Source organism: Phycodurus eques, chromosome 5 (genome assembly GCF_024500275.1).
Source record: "Phycodurus eques isolate BA_2022a chromosome 5, UOR_Pequ_1.1, whole genome shotgun sequence".
Classification (NCBI taxonomy): domain Eukaryota; kingdom Metazoa; phylum Chordata; class Actinopteri; order Syngnathiformes; family Syngnathidae; genus Phycodurus; species Phycodurus eques.
Window position 1 is genome coordinate 26,530,537 of NC_084529.1, and position 11,762 is coordinate 26,542,298.

Consider the following 11,762-nt stretch of genomic DNA (forward strand, 5'->3'; position numbering starts at 1 on the left):
CTTAAGGTACATATCAGAATCAGAATCGTCTTTATTTGCATCAAGACATTGACAAAAACAGTCACTGAGCAATAAAGGGTTGCTAGTTATCTGGTAATGCCGGTAAAATATTATTATTGTAATTTATTTATTTTTTGACAATTGTGCAAAAAGATGCAGAGTCCTCTAGCACTTAGAGCAGTTCGAATGACTAATATTGCAATAGTCCGGTGCAAGGACCATTGTGCAAAGGGCGCCGAGACTTCAAGCGAGTAGTGCGAGGTACCAATATGTACCTATATGCTGAGGTACCAACCAATACTAAATAGCCTTTTCATGTCACGAAAACCTGAAGACTAAATTCTCTTATGTTTACAAAAAAATACTTTTAAGACACTAATTGACACTGAAGTGTTTACAAAACATGTTAGGTTCATTCAAAATTGTCTTTGATATTAACAAAAGGCTCAAATTGTCTTTGATGTTTACAAAACAGCTTAGTCAAAGACTAAACGGTCTTTGATGTTTTCCAAAATGCACACATTAGGTTAATTGAAGACTAAATGGTCTCTGCACTTTTAGGATAATTAAGACTCTAAATTGTCTTTGATGTTTACAAAACATTCATTGACAACTAGAAATTTTCTTTGATGAGTCATTGAAGGCTGTATAATGTTTCCAAAAACACGACTTTGCTAAAGACTAAATGTGTAATAATTGTGCTCCTTATTTGTTGCGTGGATAGTCGATGTGATGGTATCTCATTTGTTGACGTGTATTTGACATTTAACTTACTGCCTTCTTGGCCAGTTCACCATTGCGAATGAGATGTTCTGTTTCAACTGCTCTTTTACCTGGTTAAATAACGGTTAAATAAAAGTCTTTGATGTTTACAAAAACACTTTAGGTTCATTATAGACTCCAAATTGCCTTTGATGTTTAGGAAACACTTACATTAGCTCCCTTAAGGCTGTCTTTGTTTCGTATTATTAATATCGAACATGGAAATGAAATAGGCTGCAACTGAATTTGTCTCTTCTCCAAAAAATACATTTGAAAACAACAAGATTTTAAACAAAAACAAATAAAAAGCATAATCATACATATTCAAGAGGCTGTCTTTGTTTCACACTTGAAGCCAAACATGATTGGTTCTCTCTTTTCAAGTGTTTATCTGCGAGCTAAAAAGAAAACTTGCTGTTAGCTTCTGTGTGTATTCGCCTTTCCACAATAAATGTGTAAATGTTCAAATTGGATTACGTGGCGGGGAAATTGTTCCCTCGCTGCGCACACCGGGAAGAAATTACCATCACAAAGAGCAGAACAATAGCACCGCACGCCTCCCGCTAGCACCCGCTCATTTCCTGTTCGCCCTCTACTGAAGACAATGTGACGCACTTCATCATAAACACGACTATGAAATTCAGTTTTATTTGCATTAGATGGCAGACATGTTTTTGCATTTGTTTGATTTGCGACAGGTAGAGCAGTAAACAAGTGGTTTGAATGTCTGTCTCACAATTTTGAGGTTAAGGTTCCAATCTCAGCTCCTGCTTTCCTGTGTGGAATGTGCTTATACTCCCCATGCTCTGTGGCTTTGTCCCTCATTCCCAAATCAAACATGTTAAGTTCAATAAAGACTCAAAATTCCCCATAGGAGAGAATGTGAGTGAATGGTTGTTTATATGTGTGTACAGTGGAACCTTGATAAAACGGACTCCGATATAAATGATATTGGCTAAATCAGACCAACAGGACTGAACAATGTGAGAGAATATATATATATATATATATATATATATATATATATATATATATATATATATATATATATATATTCTTATACAATAACTTTGTTGTGTACTGGGGGTTTCAGGCCACGAAAAAAATACTACAAAACAATATTTTTGTACTGTACAGTAATACGGGTGCATATGGCCTTAAAGAAAACGTGCTTCAATGTAACAGACAATTGACCCCCCTCCCCTATTAGTCCGTTCAGTTCGAGGTTCCACTGTATGTTTTTTTTTTATTTATTTTTTTTTAATATGTGCCCTGAAATTGACTGGCAATCAATTTATCATTTTTCTAAATGTGCTTTGAAATGGACTGGTGACCAGACCATAGTTTGGATGGATGTTTACAAAGTCATTGATGATGCTTAAATTGTAATTGATGTTTACAAAGAAAAAAACGTGATTGAGGATTCAAAATTGTCTTTGATGTTTAGAAAGAAAACTATCAAATCTGTCTTTAGACTCTAAACTCTTTGCTGTTTACAACTAATTTGAGTCAGGTTCATTGTGGTCTTTAACCCTTTTAGCACCATAATAATAGATGTATTTATTAGTTTCACAGCTTTTAGGGGCAGTTTGAATTGATTAAAATTGCACGAAGTAGCGAGGAGTTACGATAATTTTAAATACACATGCGGCACAGTGTCACTGGAGATCCCCGTCGTTTTAAAAGGGTTAACAGCGCAGACAAAGAAATGATGCGTACTTGCTGCCGCTGATTATTTATCTCTGCACTCGAGCCATCTCAACTTGGGCAAACATGCATTCGAGCTTGTTGCGCTAACCCGATAGCATCTTTTCATCTGCGTGTGCGTGCCTACGTGCGTGCCGATCCCGGATTAATCAGCGTAATGTAACGCGGAGGCCTGTAGCGCGCAACAGTAATCTTCGCGTATTAAATAAATGTTCCACGTGTACTCTGGCAGCCTGCAGGAAGACGACTCACCAAAGTGGACGGGAAAAGAAGCCATGAGAACTAAAATGGCCGCAAGAGTGGAAAAGCCATCACAAAGCGTTTTTGAAATTGTCGTCAGTTAACAAAAAATATGCACGGTAGCTTCACTTATTTTCTTCTCCAATACAAAAACACACATTAAGTTCATAAGGGTTATCAAAGACTGGAAAATGTCTTTGTTGTTTCCATAACATGTATGAGGCTCATGTAAGGCTCTGAATTGTCTTTGGTGTTTACAAAAATCATGTTTTGCTTCATTTAAGATTAAATCCTCTGATGATTGCAAAAAAAAACCTTTTGTTTGGTAAAAAATTGTCTTCGATGTTTACAAAATAAATGACATTAGGTTCATAGAAGGCTAAAATGTATTTGATGATTACAAAAACAAGTATGTTCGATTCATTAAAGACCAAACATTGCCTTTGATGTTTAGAAAAACGTACATTAGGTTCATTCTAGCCTCTTAACTGTCTGGTGTTTACAGAGACGGAGGTTCGGTTCACTAAAAACTCAAAATTGTCTTTAATCTTTATAAAAACCTATGTTAGCATGAGCTTCATTCAAGACTCGAGCAGCCTCAGATCGCACAATGTGAATTAGCGGTGACACACACAACCCTAAAAGCATTTAGCATATAAAAAACGGGGATTAATTCAATGTCATGCTGAGTTAAAGAGCAGAGCATCATCTGCACACAAAAAAACGAGTGCACCTTTAGGAACTAAAAAAGCGGGGAAAGCAGATCTGCCATGCTGACCCAACCTGACCCACTTCTGGCTGATTTATGCTTCACGGGCCCTTGGCAGACACAGCTTTGTTCTGCCGGGGTCATAAATCTCAGGCTCCTTAGCGTCCATCAGCTGACCAGACGGACCCCCACCTCTCCCCTCATACCTCGACATCACCTCCACTTCTTCTCAGGGATCACCTGAGCCACATCGCGAGCACTTCATCAGCCTGAGCAGACATTGGCGGCAAACGGAGCCAAGTAGGTTGGACATGCGGTTTAGCCATTTGTAAACATTCCCTTGGGGAGCTTTTTTTTATTGAAAAAAAAACAAAAAAAAAACATGCTAGGTTCATTGAAGATAACATTTTATTTGGTTTTACAAAAACACCTTAGGTTGATTGAAAACTAAATTGCCTCATATTTTTCAAAACATATTAGTTTGATTGAAGAATAAATAGTTTTTGGTACTTAAAAAACATGTAGGTTAGGTTCAATAGGTGATGTATGCAAAAAACATCTGTTAGGTTCACTGAAGACAACATTGTCTTGGGTTTTTCAAAACATGTTAGTTCACTAAAGACTAAATTGTCTTTGGTATTGACAAAAGCACAAAGGTTAGGTTTGTAGAAAGTTCGAAATTGTCTTTTTTTTCCATTTACAAATGTGTGATCGTAAGCTTAATTGAAAATTAAATAGTTTTTGATATTTTCAAAGTACGATGTTCGGTGCGTTGGACACTAAATTGTCTCTGGTGTTTACAAAAACGTGTGTTAAGTTCATTGAAGACGAAAACAGTCTTTGATATTTATGATAACATGCACGTTGTGTTCATTGAAGACTCCAAATTGTGTTTGAGGTGCACAAAAATGTTAGGTTAATTTAAAAACAAAATGCTCTGTGAGTTTTACAAAAACACATACATTAAGTCTCTTTCGAAAGAAAACCGTTTTAATGTGTACTAAAACACTTTAAATTTGGTATTCATGAAAACCTGTATTTAGGTTAACTGAATAATAATACATTACACCTACATAGCGCTGTACTAGGCACTCAAAGACGCTTTACAATTTCATGCATCATTCATCAGTCACAGGTGGTAAGCTACTTGTGTAGCCACAGCTGCCCCGGGGCAGTGTGACGACAGCGTGGCTGACATTCTGCGCCTGCCGCCCTTGCCACCACCACCAAACATTCAAACACTTTCATTTGTAGGCAATGTGGGTTACGTGTCTTGGCCAAGGACACAACGACAACATGTGCTTGGGTGGTGATATGAACCGGCAACCCTCTGGTTGCAGGGCATTCGCTTACCCTCTGCACGACACCACCCCAATTGTTTTTGGAAAACAACATTAGATTCGTCGATTCAATAGTTTTTTTGTACACTAAAAACATAATACATTAGCGTCACTGAAGACTAAATTGTCTTTGATGTCTTCATACATGTGACGTTAGCTTCGTAGAGGACCCTAAATTGCCTTTGAGCTATAGAAAAACATAAGATTTTCACAAAACACATGTACCCTAGGTTTATAAAACAATTAAATTGTCTTTGTTTTCAAAAACCTCACAGGTAGCTTCATTGAAGACGAAATTGTCTTTGATGTTTACCGAAACAAGCACTTAATTGTGTGTTTTTTTAAAAATGCCGTTCCATTGAATTCATGTGTCGCCACGCTATGATGTCGTGCTATCACCATCCCACCTATGCAGACACCACACAAAGAAAAACATCCCTAACTGGATTGACGCGCTTGATGGAAATCCAAAGGATCACCCAATGAACAACAGAAGCTCCCCAAAACCTCTACTTGGCACACGGTGATGAGAGGTGTCAAGGCCAAGCTAATTACCATAGACTTACGGGTGAAAGACAGAAGCGGGACATGCCTCCATAATTCATGAGCGCCATTGATGTGGCGACGGCGTGCAGATGCCCACCAGAGGACAGCGGAGTTGTGGTTTGGAGAGATGGAACGTGGGACATTATCTCGTCATCTTTACCATTTATTGATCGAGGCGATGTGGCGGCAGCTTCCCCACCTAGAAAGTAGGGTTGCAAGGAAGGACGCTTAAACGGAAGTGACAGGCCGACTAACGTGTTTGTACATTAGTTAACGGCATGAGAAACATTTGTTTCAATGCGAATAAATGTGCTTTGGAGGTTTTTGTGGACAACGTTATCGAGTTACTGAAGCTCAACGACTAACGGTTCCTCAGTATAGTTTTAAAAGAGCACTGGTTCCACAAAGCCCTACACCGATAGGGTCGTTTTTTATCTGATTCATTGGAGAAAATGGAATATCTTCACTGTTTGCAAAAAAATATATATACATTAGCGTCATTAAAGACGATCCATCCATTTTCTACACCGCTTATCCTCACTTGGATCGCGGGTATGCTGGAGTCAATCCCAACTAACTGCGGGCAGGAAGCGGGGTACACCCTGAACTGGTCGCCAGCCGATCGCAGGGCACATGCAAACAAACAACCATGCACACTCACATTCATACCTTCGGACAACTTAGCGTCTTCAATTAACCTACCATGCATGTTTTTGGGATGTCGGAGGAAACCGGAATGCCCGGAGAAAACCCATGCAGGCACGGGGAGAACATGCAAACTCCACACAGGTGACACCAGATTTGAACTCAGAACTGTGAGGTGGACGTGCTAACCAGTCGGCTCCCGTGCCGCCCCATTGAAGACTAGATTGTCCTTATTTTCAAAAACATGTACAACCCCAATTCCAATGAAGTTGGGACATTGTGTTAAACATGAATAAAAGCAGAATATGTAATTGAATACACAACAAAAAAAATATATTTAATGTTCAAACTGATAAATACTGATAAACTGATAAATAATCATGAACTTAGAATGTTATGGCTGCAACACGTTCCAAAAAAGCTAGGACAAGGTCATGTTTACCACTGTGTTACATCACCTTTTCTTTTAACAACATTCGATAAACGTTCGGGAACTGAGGACACTAATTGTTGAAGCTTTGTAGGTGGAATTCCCATTCTTGCTTGATGTACAGCTTCAGCTGTTCAACAGTCCGGGGTCTCCGTTGTCGTATTTTACGCTTCATAATGCACCACACATGGGAGACAAGTCCGGACTGGAGGCAGGCCAGTCTCGTACCCGCACTCTTTTACTACAAAGCCACGCTGTTGTAACACATGCAGAATGTGGTTTGGCATTGTCTTGCTGAAATAAGGAGGGCCGTCCTTGAAAAAGACGTTGCTTGGATGGCAGCATGTTTCTCCAAAACCGGTATGTACCTTTCCGCATTAATGGTGCCTTCACAGGTGTGTAAGTTACCCATGCCATTGGCACTAACACAGCCCCATACATTCACAGATGCTGGCTTTTGAACTTTGTGTCCATAACAGTCCGGATGGTTCTTTTCCTCTTTGGCCCGGAGGACACGACGTCCACAATTTCCCAAAACAATTTGAAATGTGGACTCGTCGGACCACGGAACACTTTTCCACTTTCCATCGGTCCATCTTAGATGAGCTCGGGCCCAGAGAAGCCGGCGGCATTTCTGGGTGTTGTTGATAAATGGCTTTTGCTTTGCATAGTAGAGTTTCAAGTTGTACTTACGGATGTAGCGCCAAACTGTATTTACTGACATTGGTTTTATGAAGTGTTCCTGAGCCCATGTGGTGATATCCTTGACACATTGATGTCTGTTTTTGATGCAGTGCCGCCTGAGGGATCGAAGGTCACGGGCATTCCTTGTTGGTTTTTGGACTTGCCGCTTACATGCAGTGATTTCTGCAGATTCTCTGAACCTTTTGATGATATTATGGACCGTAGATGATGAAATCCCTAAATCCTTGCAATTGTACGTTGAGGAACATTGTCCTTAAACTGTTCAACTATTTTCTCACGCACTTGTTCACAAAGAGGTGAACCTCGCCCCATCTTTGCTTGTGAATGACTGAGCAATTCAGGGAAACTCCTTTTAAACCCAATCATGGCACCCACCTATTCCCAATTAGCCTGTTCACCTGTGGGATGTTCCAAACAGGTGTTTGATGAGCATTCCTCAAATTTCTCAGTCTTTTTTGCCACCTGTCCCATCTTTTTTGGAACATCTTCCAGCCATAAAATTCTAAGTTAATGATTATTTGCTAAAAACAATAACGTTTATCAGTTTGAACATTAAATGCCTTGTCTTTGTAGTGCATTCATTGAAATATAGGTTGAACATGATTTGCAAATCATTGTATTCTGTTTTTATTTATGTTTAACACAATGTCCCAACTTCATTGGAATTGGGGTTGTACGTTGCGGTCGTAGATTCTAAAATGTCTTTGAAGTTTTCCAAAACAACATAAGCTTTGTTTTGACAGCTGTAATTTGTCTTTGAAGTTTTCAAAAACACGATAATACCTTTTTTCAAGACTATAGATTGTCTTTGGTGATTTAACGTCACAGCAGACTGAATCGTCTTCGACGTTTTCAAAAACAACATTCATTTTATCCATCCATCCATTTTCTGAGCCGCTTCTCCCCACTAGGGTCGCGGGCGTGCTGGAGCCTATCCCAGCTGTCATCGGGCAGGAGGCGGGGTACACCCTGAACTGGTTGCCAGCCAATCGCAGGGCACATATAAACAAACAACCATTTGCACTCACATTCACACCTCCGGGCAATTTAGAGTTGTCAATTAACCTACCATGCATGTTTTTGGGATGTGGGAGGAAACCGGAGTGCCCGGAGAAAACCCATGCAGGCACGGGAAGAGCATGCAAACTCCACACAGGCGGGGCCGGGGATTGAACCCCAGTCCTCCGAACTGTGAGGCTGACGCTCTAACAAGTCGTTCACCGTGCCGCCACATTCGTTTTATTAAAGACTAAATTGTCTTTGGTTTCTGAATTTTCAAAATTCAAAATGTTGAGTCTTACAATAAACATTGTATGCATTATTAAGGACAGAATTGTCTGATATTTCCAAAAACGTGTTATTAGCTCCGTAGAAAAGATTCTTTAAATTGTCTGTGATGTTTTTAAACACAATGTTAGCTTCAGAGACGCTAAATGGCCTTTGATGTTCATAAAAACACGTACAATGTTCAAACATACACTAGTTACAAGGACCATTCTAAAGTGGCTATAATGATTCAAAACACACGGCTTTGTTGAAAATCCTAAATGTTTTTACAAACAATGCTAGCTTTAAAGAGCCTTAGTTGTTCATAAAAACATGTACGCTAGGTACATATAATATTCTAAATTGTTGCATTCAAACACATTAGCTTTGTTGAATAGTGAATTGTCTTTGATTCACAAAAACGTTAAGTGTTTTCGATACAGCACCTATATAGATAGATGGAGAAAAATGCATACTTTTGGTTTACTGAAGACTCTAAATTGTCTTTGATGTTTCGTAGCACACGTACGTTAGGTTTTAGGGGTTGGAGGCAAAAGATGCGTAAGGTGCATCAGCAGGGTTTATCATGTTGTGCAGGTGGAATGAGTCATAAGGACCTTTATGACCTCCACTAGTGCAGACAACCAACAAGGGGAGAGACAAACGGGGGGTTGCAGCATTACAACCATTATTGCTAGCATTTGTCTAACCTTTCACGGATGATTATTTGAAATGGACACACAATGAAGTGATAGTAGAGAAACAGACAGAAAGATAGGTAGTAGACATAGGCAGGTAGGTGAAGTATGTTGCACTTTAAAATAATAAAATGTCATGAAAAACTAATTCAATTGAAGTAATACATTACAAAAAAATAAACCATGTCATGTTCAGTTGACGCTCCCTGCATTTCTCTCGGTTGGATATTTTCTGTGCTCTGTGTTTTTTGTAGTAAGTTTTCATATTTTTTTCTGGTAATATTCCCTGGTTTACTCTTTTCTTGTTACTCAATGTTCGTTTGTACGTTGTAACTTACCCTACTACTTAACAGTATTTGCAGCACTTTGTTTATTTCTCTGTTCTTTTGGTACTTTGTAAATTACTATTTGTTCCAAACATCTCTCACTCTTGATTAGTCTTTTAGTTTGATACGTTTTCCTACTAGTTACTAGAGCCTATTGTTAAAAGCCTTCTTATTTAGTACTTTTGCATGCACAGTCCTCATCTACTCATTGGTACAGTAGCACTTTTTGGTGAATCTTTATTGAAATAAAGACTTTTAGTCATTACTTCCACACTTTATTGCTTTGGGGGCCAACCTGTCACAACCTTTAACAAACCAAGACATTTAGTTACTCTCCGCTAATTTTTTAAATTATTTTTTTAATATAAAAAAAATAACTCTAAAATCTAATTACATAAAACTAGCAAATTTAAATTGAATTATATACCTGTACCGAATTAAGAAAACCAATATGTCGAGTTTTTTTTTTCTCCTGAGAAAATGCACTTAATTACAGAGCTACTCCTAAAACGAATTGACTTTTATGACCAATCGAGACAGTGAATAATTTTAATATTAATCACAGCATCGTTGCACTTACTCCATATTTATGTTAATAACTTTTGATATTGCAGAGTGCATTTTGATTAACCTCAGGACTCACACCAAGGAGGAGTGTTTGAACATTTACAGCCAATATTGATGCAAGAAAGGGCTACGTTATGGACTAAATTTAAGGATACATGATGGTACTGTGCTGCATCAGTGCAAGAATGCTGTTGATTTTGACCCCTATAAAACTAATCTTTTCCCGATGAATCATTGTGCCTTCTTATTAAAACAAGAAACCTGTGTGCATGTGGGACACCGGCGGCAGAAACCCGAACATGACGCAATTCCTTCGCCACTTTGTCTGACCTTGTCGACGTGTGACTCTTTTTGTGTTTTGCGTGATTAAAATAAAATAAAAGTCTGTGATTGTAGTAGATAAAGGACGGGGAGAGCCGGCAGCAAAAGGAAGTCAGGCATTCTAATGATGTAGAATTAGAATTTCTCTTTGATCTTTTTTATGAGGTAGTACTGGCCTGAAATAAATAGTAATAATTTAAGCCATCTATAGCAATAAGTAAATCCATCAATAGTAATGTGTAAAGCCATGCAAAGTAATAACTGAATTCGCTCACAGTAATAACTAAAGTCATCCATAGTAAGAAGTACGGTTGTCCCGATCCAGTCGAGTGATTGGAAATCGGGGGCAATCACATAATTTTCAGCTGATCAGTATCGGGTGAAAAATATCAGATTTGATAATTTTCTTAATTTTTGGAGGTCACAAATAAAGCTGTGCGAACACTGTTATTTGTTTACTTGTTTTGAACCAATGCTGCACTAGATTTACAGCCATATAGACACAAAAAAAGTAAGACAATTTGGATGCACTCTTTTTATTCTTAATCAAATGACAAGGTATCAGATCAGGACTCGGTATATCAGCAGATACTCAAAAGTCAAGTGACTCGTACTCTGAGTCAGGTGCAAAAAAAATGTGATCCAGACATCTCTAGTAAGAAGTACAGCTTTCCATAATAAGAAGCAAAACCTTAGTAATCAGTAATAATTCATGCCATTAGTGATAACTACAACCCAACTATAGTCATCAATAGTAATTAGGAAAGCCATTAATAGCAATAAATAAAGCCATCCATCGTAATAAGTAAACCATCCATAAAAAAATATTTCCATCGTTATAACGTAAAGCCATAGTCACAAGGAAAACCTTATGTAGTTATGAGTAAAACCATCCATAGTAACAACTAAATCCATCCAAATAAATAACTAAAGCCATCAATAGTAATAAGTAAACCTATTAAGTAAAGTCATCCATGGTATTGAGTAAAGCCATTAACAGTTATAGGTCAATAGTAATAAGTAACGCCATCAATAGTAATAATAGTAATAATTAAGGCCATCCATAAAATAACCAAAGTCATTCACGGTAATAACGTCATAGTAATACGTTAAACCATTAAGAGTAAAATGGGAATAAGTAAAGACACCCGTGATGATAATACATTGGCTTGCATGTCCACGCTCACTTCCAAACGTGCGCGCGTGCGTCACTCACCTCCGCGTCAGCACACGCGGATGTCCGCCGCCGGATTCCCGCGCTCCGGCAGCACAGCACCGGGCGACGCCGCCACAAAGCACCGGGCGGGCGGGCGGGCGGCGGTGCAGGCAGGCAGGCTCCACGCAGGCGTCGCTGCCTCCTCGTTCCCTGCTGAGCTCGCTCCACTTTTTTGAATTGATTTTCTTAGCCGTCTGAACTGCTGCCGCATCCCAGAGGTGCCATCGGTCCGGATTCTGTGCGCTGTCTGCCGCTGCTTTCTTGGAGCGGATCTTCGCGGCGGC

The 11,762-nt window shown here is 39.0% G+C and overlaps 1 protein-coding gene across 1 annotated transcript in view; it reads right to left on the bottom strand.

Moving 5' to 3' along the window:
- The window catches only part of LOC133402757 (alpha-1,3-mannosyl-glycoprotein 4-beta-N-acetylglucosaminyltransferase C-like), a 95,835-nt gene extending 84,305 nt beyond the window's left edge, over nt 1-11,530 (bottom strand). The window contains exon 1 of the mRNA XM_061676862.1: nt 11,479-11,530. The gene's annotated coding sequence lies outside the window, so the exon portion shown is untranslated. The remainder of the gene's footprint in view (nt 1-11,478) is intronic.
- Between the last annotated feature and the right edge of the window lie 232 nt (nt 11,531-11,762).